Genomic DNA, 18,169 nt, shown 5'->3' on the forward strand with positions numbered 1-18,169 from the left:
CCTGCAGTTCCGGTTTACGTGGACACCACATGTTCTTGGGGCTGCTGGTCACCTGATGTGGCTGTCATGGGGGCGGCCTCGCGCTGGAGCCCGCATCGCGTCACACCACGCCCCCTCCATGTCGATTGGTCCACCATAACACACCTTCCTTCTCTGATTGGCACTTGGCCCCCTTTTTATACTGCCAGCTTTCCTGATATCTCCACCCCCTGACGAAGGTGCTTGCCGAAACGCGCATCGGGGTGGACGCATGCCCGGGATTGGGAGTGTGGCTATTCATTGTAAGTACCCAGCTTGATATATGCCAATTATGTGGCCCAACTGATACATGCCAACTATATGGCTTAAAATTTAGGGATTACCTCATATGCACATTTTTGTGGTTCATCCCATGCTAAGGACTTCCTTACTACTTATTGTTTTTTGCCATACTAGGCTGTCACATGTTCTTTTTTCTAATGAATTTTTCTAAGATTTCTTATTTAATTCATTTGTAAATTTTGCACACCTGTGGTAACATGGGATAATGTTTACATAACTTCACACACTTTGTGAATATACAGTGCTGGCCAAAAGTATTGGCACCCCTGCAATTCTGTCAGATAATACTCAGTTTCTTCCTGAAAATGGTTGCAATCACAAATTCTTTGGTATTATTATCCTCATTTAATTTGTCTTCAATGAATAAAACACAAAAAGAATTGTCCTAAACCCAAATTGGATATAATTCCACACCAGACCTAAAAAAGGGAGTGGACAAAAGTATTGGCACCCTTTGAAAAATCATGTGATGCTTCTCTAATTTGTGTAATTAACAGCACCTGTAACTTACATGTGGCACCTAACAGGTGTTGGCAATAACAAAATCACACTTGCAGCCAGCTAACATGGATTAAAGTTGACTCAACCTCTGTCCTGTGTCCTTGTGTGTACCACATTGAGCATGAAGAAAAGAAAGAAGACCAAAGAACTGTCTGGGGACTTGAGAAACCAAATTGTGAGGAAGCATGAGCAATCTCAAGGCTACAAGTCCATCTCCAAAGACCTGAATGTTCCTGTTTCTTCCGTACGCAGTGTCATCAAGAAGTTTAAAGCCCATGCAACTGTGGCTAACCTCCCTAGATGTGGACGGAAAAGAAAAATTGACGAGAGATTTCAACGCATGATTGTGCGGATGGTGGATAAAGAACCTCGACTAACATCCAAACAAGTTCAAGCTGCCCTGCAGTCCGAGGGTACAACAGTGTCAACCCGTACTATCCGTCAGCGTCTGAATGAAAAGGGACTGTATGGTAGGATACCCAGGAGGACCCCACTTCTTACCCCGAGACATAAAAAAGCCAGGCTGGAGTTTGCCAAAACTTACCTGAGAAAGCCTAAAACGTTTTGGAAGAATGTTCTCTGGACAGATGAGACAAAAGTAGAGCTTTTTGGGAAAAAGCATCAACATAGAGTGTACAGGAAAAAAAAAGAAGCATTCAAAGGAAAGAACACGGTCCCTACAGTCAAACATGGCGGAGGTTCCCTGATGTTTTGGGGTTGCGTTGCTACCTCTGGCACTGGACTGCTTGACCGTGTGCATGGCAATATGAAGTCTGAAGACTACCAACAAATTTTGCAGCATAATGTAGGGCCCAGTGTGAGAAAGCTGGGTCTCCCTCAGAGGTCATGGGTCTTCCAGCAGGACAATGACCCAAAACACACTTTCAAAAGCACTATAAAATGGTTTGAGAGAAAGCACTGGAGACTTCTAAGGAGGCCAGCAATGAGTCCAGACCTGAATCCCATAGAACACCTGTGGAGAGATCTCAAAATGGCAGTTTGGAGAAGGCACCCTTCAAATATCAGGAACCTGGAGCACTTTGCCAAAGAAGAATGGTCTACAATTCCAGCAGAGCATTGTAAGAAACTCATTGATGGTTACAGGAAGTGGTTGTTCGCAGTTATTTTGGCTAAAGGTTGTGCAACCAAGTATTAGGCTGAGGGTGCCAATACTTTTGTCCGACCCTTTTTTGGAGTTTTGTGTGAAATGATCAATGATTTGATTTTTGCTTCATTCTCTTTTGTGTTTTTTCCTTGCAAGCAAATTAAATGAAGAGAATAATACCAAAGAATTTGTGATTGCAATCATTTTCAGGAAGAAACTGAGTATTATCTGACAGAATTGCAGGGGTGCCAATACTTTTGGCCAGCACTGTATAGATATAATTGAAGCTCTACACATTCTTGGAGAAATAGTGATACCTATATTGCTGTACATATACATATTGATGGAAGAGGGTTTGACATAGCATATGCATTTGCACTTTATATATTTTGGTTAATTTTTATATAGTTCTTATGTGACAATCATGTGTATACATTTATAATTTGTTGTGTATGGACTGGTAATCCTATTTATTAATTGGCTGCTCCCATTATGAATTTTTTTTAATACACTACCCGGAAAAGCGCCCCTGTTTTTAAATGTTTTTAAAAATATGTTTTATCGTTATCATTGTTTGCTATCCACTTGTCTGCCACCTGTAATTAATAAATAAAATATTTTTTTCACTACATTTGATGTTTGGGACTTTATGGTCGGGTTTTCCCTTCTGTTTTTGTTCGTATGTTTTTTCCGACTGTCCCTTACCTTCACGCTTGGTCCGAAATCCTGGTTGGTAATTACCGAGATATACAGTACAGACCAAAAGTTTGGACACACCTTCTCATTTAAAGATTTTTCTGTATTTTCATGACTTTGAAAATTGTACATTCACACTGAAGGCATCAAAACTATGAATTAACACATGTGGAATTATATACTTAACAAAAAAGTGTGGAACAACTGAAAATATGTCTTATATTCTAGGTTCTTCAAAGTAGTCACCTTTTGCTTTGATGACTGCTTTGCACGCTCTTGGCATTCTCTTGATGAGCTTCAAGAGGTAGTCACCGGAAATGGTCTTCCAACAATCTTGAAAGAGTTCCCAGAGATGCTTAGCACTTGTTGGCCCTTTTGCCTTCACTCTGCGGTCCAGCTCACCCCAAACCATCTCGATTGGGTTCAGGTCTGGTGACTGTGGAGGCCAGGTCATCTGGCGTAGCACCCCATCACTCTCCTTCGTGGTCAAATAGCCCTTACACAACCAGGAGGTGTGTTTGGGGTCATTGTCCTGTTGAAAAATAAATGATGGTCCAACTAAACGCAAACCGGATGGAATAGCATGCCGCTGCAAGATGCTGTGGTAGCCATGCTGGTTCAGTATGCCTTCAGTTTTGAATAAATCCCCAACAGTGTCAAAAGCAAAGCACCCCCACACCATCACACCTCCTCCTCCATGCTTCACGGTGGGAACCAGGCATGTAGAGTCCATCCGTTCACCTTTTCTGCGTGCACAAAGACACGGTGGTTGGAACCAAAGATCTCAAATTTGGACTCATCAGACCAAAGCACAGATTTCCACTGGTCTAATGTCCATTCCTTGTGTTCTTTAGCCCAAACAAGTCTCTTCTGCTTGTTGCCTGTCCTTAGCAGTGGTTTCCTAGCAGCTATTTTACCATGAAGGCCTGCTGCACAAAGTCTCCTCTTAACAGTTGTTGTAGAGATGTGTCTGCTGCTAGAACTCTGTGTGGCATTGACCTGGTCTCTAATCTGAGCTGCTGTTAACCTGCGATTTCTGAGGCTGGTGACTCGGATAAAATTATCCTCAGAAGCAGAGGTGACTCTTGGTCTTCCTTTCCTGGGGCGGTCCTTATGTGAGCCAGTTTCTTTGTAGCGCTTGATGGTTTTTGCAACTGCACTTGGGGACACTTTCAAAGTTTCGGACTGACTGACCTTCATTTCTTAAAGTAATGATGGACACTCCTTTTTCTTTACTTAGCTGCTTTTTTCTTGCCATAATACACATTCTAACAGTCTATTCAGTAGGACTATCAGCTGTGTATCCACCTGACTTCTGCACAACACAACTGATGGTCCCAACCTCATTTATAAGGCAAGAAATCCCACTTATTAAACCTGACAGGGCACACCTGTGGAGTGAAAACCATTTCCGGTGACTACCTCTTGAAGCTCATCAAGAGAATGCCAAGAGTGTGGAAAGCAGTCAGCAAAGTAAAAGGTGGCTACTCTGAAGAACCTAGAATATAAGACATATTTTCAGTTGTTTCACACTTTTTTGTTAAGTATATAATTCCACATGTGTTGATTCATAGTTTTGATGCCTTCAGTGTGAATGTACAATTTTCAAAGTCATGAAAATACAGAAAAATCTTTAAATGAGAAGGTGTGTCCAAACTTTTGGTCTGTACTGTATATTTAATGTAAATAACAGCTATACCGATATATCTTCAGGAATATATTTTCGCAGGTACCCTTTTACTGTTTCAATATTTCTGTTAAAGGGTGTGCGGTTTTATGGAAATGGCAAAGAGGGTGGGACGTCATTCCCCCTACAGTACCTCCCCTCAGGGTGTGGCTGAGCAATATGTCAAAGCTCAGTCCCTTTTTTTTTTCGCTGGAGTGTGGTCTGGAGAGTGAAGTCTCCAGACAATGTTGTGGAAGTTGCAGAGCTTTTTACAAGAACTTTGCCTGTGCAATTTGTGCTACCGAGAGCGGGTGGAACCCACTCACCTATGGAATGAGCTATATTTTGTTTTGTTTTCCCGTTTAACCCAGGGGGGTCTTGTTTATTTTTCCTGTGGAACCCTGCATGAGTTTATTCCATATAATAAACCAGCAGAAAGGTAACCCAAGAACGTGTGTCCTGAGTCTGCCTCCGGGAGCGAGTCGTCTTGCTACAGTTGGTGGAGAATGCGGGCAGGATTCTAGGAACACGTGTACCTGCCACAAAGAACTGTGGATGTCCTGGGTGAAGGCCGGCAGCCAGCCAGAGAAGTCCGGCAGCATGGAGGAGCTCATTAAGCACCTGGTCCAGATCCAGCAGAGCATGCAGCAGCAACACCTGCAGAGCCAGCAGAGCATGCAGCAGGCCCAGCAGAGCATGCAGCAGGCCCAGCAGAGCATGCAGCAGGCCCAGCAGAGCATGCAGCAGCACCAGGAGATGACCAAACTCTTGCTTCAGCAAATCCAGTTGCAGCAAAAGTCGCAGCAGCACCAGCAGGAGGCGCAACAGCAGATAGAGCTTCTGACAGATGCTATCCAGAGCAGGGCGGCCACCCCACCTCCAGGGTCGACTGATAATTCTCATGTCAGGAAGGCGATAAGGCGGGCCATGCAGAAGATGACCCCTGGGATGATGTAGAAGCATTTCTGACTGTTTTTGAGAGGGTGGCTGATCGGGAGAGACTTCCACCAGGACAGTGGGCAGAGGTTCTGGCACCATATTTATCGGGTGAACCCCAAAAGGCATATTTCGACTTGGTGCTGGAAGATGTTAAGGAGTATCCCAAGCTAAAGACAGAGATCTTAGCACGCCTGGGAGTAAATATGGAGGTGAGAGCCCAAGTTCATCAATGGGCGTATGCTAGCAACAAACCCCCTCGCTTGCAGATGTTTGACCTACTGCATCTCGTTCAGAAGTGGCTACAACCAGAATCCTCCACTCCGGCCCAGATGGTTGAGCGGGTGGTGTTTGACAGATTCATGCTTTCCCTTCCCAAGCTAGTACAGACCTGGGGTGCCCAGGGTGAACCCCAGAACGCAGATGACTTCATCGGCCTGGTAGAGAGGTACCAGGTAGTTGAGAGATCCCTCGGGAAACCGGATGCAGTCATTTCTCCATACTGGGATACCCAAAAGGGGGCGAGTTGAGCACGGAAGGGGTCTAGAGCCACCACTGGGGGACGTCCCACTCCCACTGAAGATGCCGTTAGGACTGTTGGTAAAGATATAGTCTGTTGGCAGTGTCACAACCCTGGACACGAAGCCGCCAGGTGTCAAATATCCCCTGAGCCCATGGACTGCAGCCTACGCAGACGGGTCTCCTACTATGCCTATCCAGCCTGTAGGGTGGACTGTTGACCCGGCGAGGGGCCACAAGTATGTGCAGTGTCCATTAATGGAGTAAAAGTGCTTGGGCTGTTGGACTCCGGGAGTCTGGTGACCTTGATTAGAGCTACCCTTCCCCACCAGTTGATCCCTTCCAAAACTGTGGGCGTTCGGTGCATCCATGGTGATGCCAAGGACTATCCCGTGGTCACAGTGACAGTGGGGACAGACTGTGGTGCACAGTCCCATGAAGTCGGGGTAGTGAAGGACCTGATACACCTTGTCATATTGGGCCGTGATTTTTCTTTATTTTAGGACTTGTGGGGGTAGGGAACTGGACTAAGTAGCGTGGGGAAAAGCCAATTCCTTGGAGAAGAACCCCCAACAAAGTCTCAGGTGGAGGAGTTCCCACTGTGCGTCCTTGTCGGAATCGAGGGTGAGACGGTGACCGAGGAGGCCGACCTCCCTGAGTTAGATATGTCCGGAGAGAACTTTGGGAGTGCTCAAGTTAGAGACCTGACCTTAAAGGGGGCGTTCGACCAGGTTACTGTATGTAATGGGGTTGCCCAAGAGCTGGGGGCCGACACCAGATTCCCCCACTTTGCAGTGCAGGGGGAGTTGCTATATCAGGTGGCCAAACTAAGGGGCGGTGAGATAGTGGAACAGCTGTTAGTGCCGGGGCCATACCCATCCATTAATGGAGGGTACTAGATATTGCCCATTCACATGTTCTGGGGGGACACCTAGGGGTCGAGAAAACTCAGGAGAGGATACTGAGAAGGTTTTATTGGCCAGGGTGTTACCGAGAAGTTCAAAACTATTGTAGGTCCTGCCCCACCTGTCAAATAACCACTCCCTCTTTCCACTTCCGTAGCCCCTTAGTCCCCCTACCTGTGATAGAGGTTCCCTTTGAGACAATTGCCATGGACCTCGTGGGCCCCTTAGTTAAATCAGCTCAGGGCCACCAATATATCCTGGTCGTCATGGACTATGTGACCCGGTACCCCGAAACGTTTCCCCAAAGGAACTCGTCCAGTAAAAGTATAGCCCGAGAGCTGGTCCATATTTTTGCTCCAACAGGTTTGCCGAAAGAGATTCTGACAGACCAAGGAACCCCCTTCATGAGCAAGGTGATGAAGGAGCTTTGCAGAGTCCTTCAGATAACTCAGATTTGGACCTCGGTTTATCATCCACAGACAGATGGCCGAGTGGAACACTTCAACAAGACCTTAAAGGCGATGCTCAGGAAGGTCATTGAAAAGGATGGGCGAGACTGGTACTACCTGCTCCCATTTCTGCTTTTCTTGGTCAGAGAAGTTCCTCAAGCCTCCACTGGCTTTTCTCCATTTGAGCTCCTATATGGGTGGCATTCAAGAGGTCTCCTAGACATCGCCAAGGAAACTTGGCAGGCCAAAGTCACGCCACACCGAAGTATCATTGAACATGTCGCCCAGTTACATGAGAGAATGTCAAAGGTGATGCCAATCGTGAAGGAACATCTCCTCCAGGCGTAGGAAGCCCAGGCGAATGTATATAACCGGTCGGCGAGACTAAGACAGTTCCAGCCCGAGGACCGTGTTTTGGTGCTAATCCCTACCGTTGAGAGCAAGTTCCTCTCCAAATGGCAAGGTCTGTACGAGGTGGTGGAGAAAGTCAGCGAGGTTAATTATAAAGTCCACCAGCCTGGCCGAAGAAAGCTGCATCAAATATACAGTTAGGTCCATATATATTTGGAATGAGACAACATTTTTCTAATTTTTGTTCTAGACATTACCACAATGAATTTTAAACAAAACAATTCAGATGCAGTTGAAGTTCAGACTTTCAGCTTTCATTTGAGGGTATCCACATTAAAATTGGATGAAGGGTTTAGGAGTTTCAGCTCCTTAACACGGCTTTGGGCAGAGGGGGGGAATATATGACAGTGTCACTGGTTTTATATGTGCTGGGAGGTATGTGTCACTCAGGATGCTCTCCTGTGTGAACTAAGACCTACTTTATTTCTGCCAGCATGTTATATGCTAGTGGGTTTACTCTGTTAAAGGGTATGTGGTTTTATGGGAATGGCAAAGAGGGAGGGACGCCATTCCCCCTACCTCCCCTCAGGGTGGTGCTGAGCAATGCGTAAAAGCTCAGTCCTTTTTTTTTTTTCTCTGGAGTGTGATCTGGAGAGTGAAGTGTCCAGACAGTGTTGTGGAAGCTGCAGAGCTTTTTACAAGGACTTTGCCTGTGCAGTTTGTGCTACCGAGAGCGGGCAGAACCCGCTGACCTATGGACTGAGCTATATTTTGTTTTGTTCTCCCGTTTAACCCAGAGGGGTCTTGTTTATTTTTCCTGTGGAACCCTGCATGAGTTTATGCCATATAATAAACCAGCAGAAAGGTAACCTGAGAATGTGTGTCCTAAGTCTGCCTCACTTACTTTAATTTATATTAGTAATGTAACATACCTGGTGGCGGACTTGCATGGTGCACCATCTCTCACTATGCAAGATCGCAAACTTGATCTTCTATTCATGCTGTCTGTTTGTCTCTGTTCTGACTGCTTAGGGCGGCGGCCCGGTTACTTCCTGTTTCTTGTAGCTTCTGTGGGCACACCCCTAATGTGTACTCAGCCTATTGCTGTCTGTTACTGGATATTTAAACCAGCTTCACCTGGAAGCTGGTGCCTGAGCAACTCTATCATTCAGTGTGCTCCTTGACTCTGAATGTGCCAGGTCCTGTTCTGTTCTTGTCTGTTTCCGCCACTCTGGGGACTGTATTCCCAGACTGGCTCCTGTATCCTGTATCTCTTTCAGTAGCAGTTCCTGTCTGAACTGTACCCTAGCCTGTTTGTCCGCCTTTCTGGGGGCCGTATACCCAGACTCTCTCTTGTATCCCTTGCAGTAGCAGTTCCTGTCTGAACTGTACCCTAGCCTGTTCGTCCTGCCTTCTAGAGGCCGCATACCTAGATCTGTTATCTGTGTTTTCTTGCCTGTCTGTCCACCTTCCTGGAGGCTGTATTTCCAGGCCAGTCTGTACACGCTCCTAGCCTGTTCGTCCCGCCCTCTAGGGGCCGCATACCTAGACCCGCTCCTGCATCTCGCTGCAGTGTCAGTTCTTGTCTGAACACTCTCCTAGCCTGTTACCTGTTTTTCCCTATGTCCGTACCTTCCTTTTTTCTGCAGAGTCTGAACCTGCACCTAACTCCTACTCGTTGTCGCTGTACTTCCGTTTGTGAGTTTAGAGTCCACTCGCTACTTCATTGCAAGTATCTGGTTCTGCCTTTCCCTTCCAGTCTGTTCCGTGTGAACAGAGCCCTGTCCCCTCTGCTCTGCATTTGCTCACCGCTCCGGCGGTTCCTGCCTGCTCTGTCTTGCTCACCGCTCCGGCGGTTCCTGCCTGCTCTGCCTTGCTCACCGCTCCGGCGGTTCCTGCCTGCTCTGCCTTGCTCACCGCTCCGGTGGTTCCTGCCTTCTCTGCCTTGCTCACCGCTCCGGCGGTTCCTGCCTGATCTGCCTTGCTCACCGCTCTGGCGGTTCCTGCCTGCTCTGCCTTGCTCACCGCTCCTGCAGTTCTTGCCTGCTCTGCCTTGCTCACCGCTCCGGCGGTACCTCTCTGCTCCGCCTTGCCCACCGCTCCGGCGGTTCCTCTCTGCTCTGCTTATCTACCGCATCTGCGGTTCTGTTCCTGAATCTTAGTCTGTACTGGACCCTATCCAGCTGGTTCATGGCACAGTGGAATCACTAAATCACGCACACGCCAGTCAGCCCGGGCGTGTGCATAACAAGTAATTTGCAAGTGTTGATGAGTGATATTAGGGTAATTTACAGCAACTAGGGTAAAGTGAAATTTATGTAATTTGACAAGACCAGTAGTAGCACTGGTACAAAGGCTGGCGTGTGCGTCCTCTTGCTGTTATGTTCTGCTACCAGAGCTAAGGAAAGAGAGGAGATCTGTCCCTACGATAGAACTCAGCTGAATCCCTACGATGTAACAGGGGACCTGATCCTGCGATCAGACCTGCTAAAGTCCTAAGCTAGTCTGTACGGAGACCTATAGATGTGGGAAGGAATCCCTACAAGTACTAAGGACTGGGAGGAAAATGGACACCTCCTAACAGAAATAGTAGCAGACAGACGAACAAACAAAATATATAGAACATAGAGGTCCGTAGACCAAGCAAACTAACAGAGTTAGATACAGAGCACAGGCTAGCTAGAAAGTAGTTATACAATGAAGTCCAGCAAAGCCAGAAGGGCGGAGCAGGATTAAATAGGCCAACAAGGTCATGTGACCAGCAAAGGAAAAAAAACCTAAGAGCAAGGTTCTAACAGTACCCCCCCTTCTAAGAGGATCCTCCGGATCCCCTAGGACCAGGCTTATCAGGAAATCTCCTGTGAAATGCTCTGATAAGTCTGGATGCGGAAACATCATCTGACCTCACCCAAGAGTTATCCTCGGGTCCGAAACCTTTCCAGGCCACAAGATACTGCAAACTACCTCTATACCGTCTAGAGTTAAGGATGCGAGAAATTTCATATTCCCCGTCCTCCACCACCGGAGGAACAGAGGCAGAGGCATCACCATCCGACACAACAGCTTTTTTTAACAGAGAGACATGAAATACCGGATTAATTCTCCAGGAGGTAGGAACCTCCAACCTAACAGCAGATTGGTTGACAACCTGAAGCACCTTAAAGGGCCCTACAAACTTGGGACCCAATTTCTTAGAAGAAATCCTCAACCGCAGATTCCTAGAGGACAACCAAACCATGTCACCAACAGCGAACAAAACCTCCTGTCGTTTCCTATCAAAGTAGTCTTTAGATTTTCTGTTGGCCTCCTGAAGATTACCACGCACATCCGTCCAAACTCTCTCCAAATCACTGGAAAAATTCTCCTCCTCAGGCACGGCAGATCCCAACTTGGAGAACGACCCAAACGACGGATGTCTCCCAGAACAACAAAAAAAAGGCGAACAACCAGCAGAAGAAGATGTATGATTGTTCAGAGCAAATTCAGCAAGTGGCAGAAACTCAGACCACCCCTATTGATTGTCTGCCACAAAACAACGCAAGAACTGCTCAACATCCTGGTTTTTCCTTTCTGTCTGGCCATTAGATTCAGGATGATATCCGGACGAGAACGATAAATGAACTCCCAACCTGTCACAAAAGGCACGCCAAAAACGAGCCACGAACTGAGGACCCCTATCAGAAACAATGTCAGTAGGAACGCCATGAAGTCTGACAATTTCCTTGACAAAGGCCTTAGCGAGAGTTTTAGCGCAGGGTAGTTTGACGAAGGGAACCAAGTGACACATTTTGCTAAAACGGTCCACGACCACCCAGATGACAGTAAAACCCTCAGAGGGGGGAAGGTCAGTTATAAAGTCCATAGCCAAATGTGTCCAAGGAGCACTGGGAACCTCCAAAGGACAAAGCAACCCCGCAGCAGGAGTATGTGAGGACTTAGATCTAGCACATATAGTACATTGACGCACCCACTTAATGACTTCCTTCTGCCATCCAGGCCACCAAAAACTACGACCCACCAGTCTCTTGGTCTCAGAGATTCCGGGATGACCTGCCAACCGAGATTCGTGACACTCAACAAACAAATCTCTCCTAAAGGTCCCAGGCACAAACAACCTCCCATGAGGAGTGTTAGATGGGGCATTCTCCTGTGCTTTAAGAATCTCATCTTCCAAAACGGAGTCCAAAGCAGCTATCACAACACCTTCTTGTAAAATGTTCTCCTCTTTCTCAGCACCGACTATGGGAGAAAAACTGCGAGACAAGGCATCCGCCTTAACATTCTTAGTACCAGGGATGTAAGTAACGGAGAAATTAAACCGCGAGAAAAACAATGCCCACCTAGCCTGACGGGCATTCAGGCGCTTGGCAGCATCAAGATATATCAAATTTTTATGATCCGTAAGAACCTGAACGGGAAATTCCGCACCTTCCAAGAAGTGGCGCCAGTGTTCAAATGCGAGTTTAATAGCCAATAATTCCCGATTACCAATATCGTAATTCAGTTCAGTCTCCGAAATTTTTTTTGAAAAAAAGGCACAGGGATGTAATCCATCCCCGTTATCCTGAGACAATACTGCGCCAACCCCCACAGAGGAAGCATCAACCTCAACCAAAAACGACTTAGTCACATCAGGCTGCATAAGGATGGGAGCAGAGGTGAACCTCTCCTTGAGATACACAAAAGCTTCAATAGCCTCAGAAGACCACTGAACCGCATCAGCACCTTTCCTGGTGAGATCGGTCAGAGGTTTGACAATACTAGAAAATTTTTTTATGAATTTTCTGTAATAATTGGCGAAACCTAAAAACCTCTGTATCGATTTCAAACCAATAGGCCTAGGCCATTCCTGTACAGCTTGAACTTTAACCGGGTCCATCTCAAAACCTTCGCTGGAGATAATGTAACCCAAAAAACTAATTCTCTGTACAGCGAACTCACATTTCTCCAGCTTAGCAAAAAGCGAATTGTCCATTAACAACTGTAATACCTCACGTACGCTCCGCCAATGAGACTCCAGATCCGGCGAATAAATCAAAATGTCATCCAAATACACAACCACATTTTTGCCGATCAAAGGTCTAAGGATGTCATTAATAAGATTCTGAAAAAATGCAGGAGCATTGGTAAGACCAAAAGGCATCACCAGATTCTCAAAATGACCCACAGGAGTGTTAAAAGCAGTCTTCCATTCGTCACCCTCCTTCATGCGCAACAGATTGTATGCCCCCTTAAGGTCAATTTTAGAGAACCACTTGGCCCCCATTAACTGGTTAAATAAATCAGGAATCAATGGCAGTGGGTAAGGATTGCGTACAGTAATTTTGTTAATCTCACGAAAATCCAGACAAGGACGTAAACCGCCGTCCTTTTTTTTTACAAAAAAAAATCCAACCGCCACAGGAGACTTAGAAGGCCTAATGTGACCGGCGGCCAAACTTGTCTGTATGTATTCCTCCAAAGCCTTCCTCTCAGGAATAGTAAGGTTAAATAAACGACTTTTAGGAAGAGTCGCTCCAGGGACAAATTCAATAGAACAATCATAGTCTCTATGGGGAGGCAAAACCTGCGATTCCTTCTCAGAAAAAACTCTCCAAAAATCCTGAATAGGAACAGGCAATTCTCCCCTATCCAAAGCTGCAATACGCCCGTTACAACACTTGTCATAACATTTATGGCTCCAGGATTTAATTTCACTGGTAGACCAATCCAGTACAGGATTGTGAAATTTTAACCAGGGCAATCCCAATATTACTGGAGAAGGCAAGTTATTCAACACTACCAAATCCAATTTCTCATGGTGAACACCATTAATAGTGAGAGGAAATTCACAGACCTTGAGAGTAATATTCTTCAAAGGGGAACCATCCACAGAAACCACAGCAATGGGGGATGATAAAGGTTCGGGTTTTAAATTGAGTCTTTCCAAGAATCCCCCATCAATTACATTCAGAGTAGACCCACAATCGACAAACACCCGAAATTCCATTAATTTTTCCTGAGCAATCGTGGAAGCAGCTAAAAATACACCCTTGGAATTTAAACAGGCAATACGGGCATGACTGACCATTTTTTTTTCTTTCTTCATACGAAGCTCACAGCCTTTAATCAAATGACCAGATTTTCCGCAATAGAAACACAAGCCTTCAAAAAGTCTACGGTCTTTTTCTTGAGAGCGAGGTGCCACCGATCCAATCTCCATCGGTTCACCACTGTTAGTACACACATTCTTATAACCAGAAACTGACATAGCAGAGGATTTGCTCTCATTAACCCTTGCACGCAGTCTTCTATCCACCCGTATAGCTAATTGCATAGCCTGTTGCAAATCTTCAGGTGTAGGATAAGCAATTAGCAGGTCTTTAACCCTTTCATTGAGCCCAGCAAGAAATAGACTTTTCAGAGCAGAATCGTTCCACCCTGTTTGAGTAGACCATCGACGGAAATGAGTACAATATTTTTCCACATTACCTGATCCCTGTCTCAAACGTCTTAACTCAGTCTCAGCTGATGCGACACGGTCAGGATCATCATATAATAGCCCCAAAGCAGAAAAAAAACTATCCACTGATCTGAAGCATGTATCACTAGGTTGCAAAGAAAAGGCCCACTCCTGAGGCTCTTTGCGCAAAAGTGACATTATGAACCCTATGCGCTGGGATTCATCCCCAGAGGACTTGGGTCTCAAACGAAAATACAATAAGCAAGCATTTTTAAATGAAAAAAATTCTCGGTGTTCACCAAAAAATAAATCCGGCAAACATACCTTAGGCTCCAAGAAATGTGCTCCAGGACAGTTACTCACGTGCTGACGGAGCTCGGCCACCTCCAGAGAGAGTCCCTGCAGGCGATGAGCCAAATCCTGAACCGACACCATGATGGAACAGAAAAATCTTTCCTTAGAGAATTTGCAGGCTGGACTTACTGTTATGTTCTGCTACCAGAGCTAAGGAAAGAGAGGAGATCTGTCCCTACGATAGAACTCAGCTGAATCCCTACGATGTAACAGGGGACCTGATCCTGCGATCAGACCTGCTAAAGTCCTAAGCTAGTCTGTACGGAGACCTATAGATGTGGGTAGGAATCCCTACAAGTACTAAGGACTGGGAGGAAAATGGACACCTCCTAACAGAAATAGTAGCAGACAGACGAACAAACAAAATATATAGAACATAGAGGTCCGTAGACCAAGCAAACTAACAGAGTTAGATACAGAGCACAGGCTAGCTAGAAAGTAGTTATACAATGAAGTCCAGCAAAGCCAGAAGGGCGGAGCAGGATTAAATAGGCCCACAAGGTCATGTGACCAGCAAAGGAAAAAAAAACTAAGAGCAAGGTTCTAACACTTGCAACCGAAACTGCAGAAAGAACTATTGAGTTTGCCTTGTAGGCACCCCACATTCATTAGCTAATTATTGCAAACATGTTTGATAAATTGTGGCCGGCATCAACAGATCCAAATATAAAGTTGTTCGAGAGATTTTCGATTACCTGGAATCGACTGGATAAAACCAAGTTTTCGGCTGGAATGGAAGATGACATAGAGCTACGTCCACTTAAGGATTGTCTTGTTGAGTTTTTCACCAACCAGCTTGCGCAATGCCATCCAAGAGATGATTACAAGGAATTGTTAACACTGGTACTCCTGTTCCTTGGTTCACCGGCAAACCCAGACGTACACATCAACACTCCAGGCGCCTACCATCGGGCCCGGTGGATGGCCAAATTGATATACGCTCTGAAGATCTTCATGTTTCATCACCAATTCGTTTAACTTTCAGAGTTAAAAAATCTCTGTCAATTTTGTGTCACGCTGGGCATGGGGAGAATCCAGTGTATAATGGCAGAAAAAGGGAAAGGTGCCCTACAAGTAGGGAAAAGGGGGAGTGGAGACCTCTAAACAGCTCAAACGACAAACCCTGTGTCCCTTATAGACCCTATATAGGTTCTGCACCTATCGCCAAGCAGGAAACCTGGCCCTAGCTAACCCTAAAGCTAGGCCATAGGTAGGGAGGGGGAGGGGTGAGCACTAGTCAGCCCCACTGCAAATTAAAGTACACACAATGGAAATGAACAAGGGAAAACACTTAGCTTCAAGATGATACCTGAGAGCACATGGCAACAATCCCCAAAGGAACTCCAAGAAAATTCTAGCCGACTACTAGAATTCAAAGCCTGAATAAATATGAACACTCTATCACCAGCAAATCTCTGGAGAAACTGAGTGTATTTAAGGATACAGCAAGGGTGTTCTAATTAGCAGCAGGGTCCTAAAGGTAGAATCCTCAAGCAAAGTGAGGATCACCACTGGGTCCTAAATGGAGAGAGATCATGAAGATGTTTGCAAGGCCAAACACAGCGACCTTCTACAGCCGGAACCCGTACGACTGTCTGTCATATCTGACACACCCGTGACAGTACCCCCCCCTTCTACGAGTGGTCTCCGAACACTCAGGACCTGGCTTCTCGGGATGAGAGGCTTGGAATGAATGAACCAACCTAGGGGCATTCACCTCCGATGCTGAAACCCACATCCTTTCCTCTGGACCATAACCCCTCCAGTGCACCAAGTACTGAAGGGAACGACGCTGAAGATGAGAATCCACAATCTTCGATATTTGTAACTCTAAATTGCCATCAACCATGATTGGGAGTGGCGGCAAGGGGGAGGACTCAGGAGGTACCACATAGTTCTTGAGCAGAGACCTGTGAAACACATTGTGGATCCTAAGAGCCTGAGGTAACTCCAGACGAAACGCTGCTTGGTTAATGATGGCAGTTATTTTATAGGGACCAATAAGCTAGGTCCCAGCTTCCAGGAAAGAACCTTCAACTTGATATTCCTGGTAGACCACCACACAAAATCATTCACACTTAGGACCGGATCTGGCAAGCGTTTCCTGTCAGCCATACGTTTGTATCTGTCTCCCATGATTTTCAAATTACTCTGAACCTTCAGCCACACAGAAGAGAGCGACGAAGCAAAACGCCTCCACCACTAAAGGTATCAAACTGTAGATGAACACTGTATGCTCCAAAGAAAGGTGACCTGCCAGTAGACTCTTGGGGATGATTGTTTATAGCAAACTAAGCCAATGGTAAGTAAGATGCTCAGTCCTCCTGGTTCTCGGAGACAAAACACCACAGTATTGCCTGCAGATACCGGTAGGTAAGTAATAAAATCTATTGAAAGTGTGTCCATGGTCTGCTAGGAATAGGCAGCGGCAGAAGAGAACCAGACAGACGGGTAAGTGATACTTTAGAACGCGCACAAATACTACAAGCAGACACATGTTCAGCCATTTCCTGATGCAACCCAGGTATAAATTTTGTTTTTAAAATGATTTTCTTGTGCAAAATTAGAAGAACAGATAAAAAATCTAACTTTTCATTTATATATATGTGTGTGTGTATATATATATATATATATATATATATATATATATATATATATATATGTAGTACATATATATATATATATATATATATATATATACATACATACATACAAAATAAAGCAAATTTTTCCCACAAAAATGTTATTTTAGCCCCAATTTTTTTACTTTCACAAGGTTAACAGGAGAAAATGCACCATAGAATTTGTTGTGCAATTTCTCCTGAGTGTAACATACCTGGCGGTGTCCTTGCATAGTGGTCCATCTCCCACTGTGCAAGAGCGCGCACTTGATTTCCAGTCCAGACTGCCACTCTGGCTTCTTTCCATACTGTCTGCTTTGCTCTGCTCTGGCTGCTTAGGGCGACGCCCGCCGAACTTCCTGTTTCTTGTAGCTGCTGCAGACACACCCCTAATGCGTCCTCAGCCTATTGCTGTCTGTCACCTGGTATTTAAACCAGCTCCTCCTTGGAATCCAAGCCTGAGCATCTTGTTCTGTCAGTTGGCTTCTTGTCACTGATGTGCCAGGTCCTGTCTGTTTCCTGCCTTGCGGTATCAGTTCCCGTGTCTGAGCTGTGTCCTGTCTGTGCACTCTAGCCAGCTGTCTGTCTGCCTTCCTGGAGGCTGTATTTCCAGGCCTGTCTGAACACGCTCCTAGCCTGTTCGTCCCGCCCTCTGGGGGCCGCATACCCAGACTCGCTCCTGTATTTGTTGCAGTACAGTTCCTGTCTGAACTGTCTCCTAACCTGCTTCCTGTTTCTCTCTATGTCCGTACCTTCCCTTTTTCTGCAGTCTGAACCTGCTCCTAACTCCTACTCGTTGTCTCTGTACTTCCGTTTGTGAGTTTAGAGTCCTCTCGCTACTTCATTGCAAGTATCTTGTGTGTATCTGGTTCTGCCTTTCCCTTCCTGTCTGTTCCATGTGAACAGAGCCCTGTCCCCTCTGCTCTGCCTTGCTCACCGCTCCGGCAGTTCTTGCCTGCTTTGCCTTGCTCACCGCTCCGGCGGTTCTTGCCTGCTCTGCCTTGCTCACCGCTCCGGCGGTTCTTGCCTGCTCTGCCTTTCTCACCGCTCCTGCGGTTTCCGCTCTGCTCTGCCTTGCTCACCACTCCTGCGGTTTCCACTCTGCTCTGCCTTGCTCACCGCTCCTGCGGTATCCACTCTGCTCTGCCTTGCTCACCGCTCCTGCGGTTTCCGCTCTGCTCTGACCCTTTGCTCACTGCTCCTGCGGTTTCCGCTCTGCTCTGACCCTTTGCTCACTGCTCCGGCAGTCACGCTCTGCTCTGACCCTTTGCTCACTGCTCCGGCAGTCTCGCTCTGCTCTGAC

The sequence above is a fragment of the Phyllobates terribilis genome, unplaced genomic scaffold, assembly GCF_046119375.1.
Source record: "Phyllobates terribilis strain yellow unplaced genomic scaffold, ASM4611937v1 Scaffold_3__8_contigs__length_932513732, whole genome shotgun sequence".
In the NCBI taxonomy this organism is placed as follows: Eukaryota; Metazoa; Chordata; class Amphibia; order Anura; family Dendrobatidae; genus Phyllobates; species Phyllobates terribilis.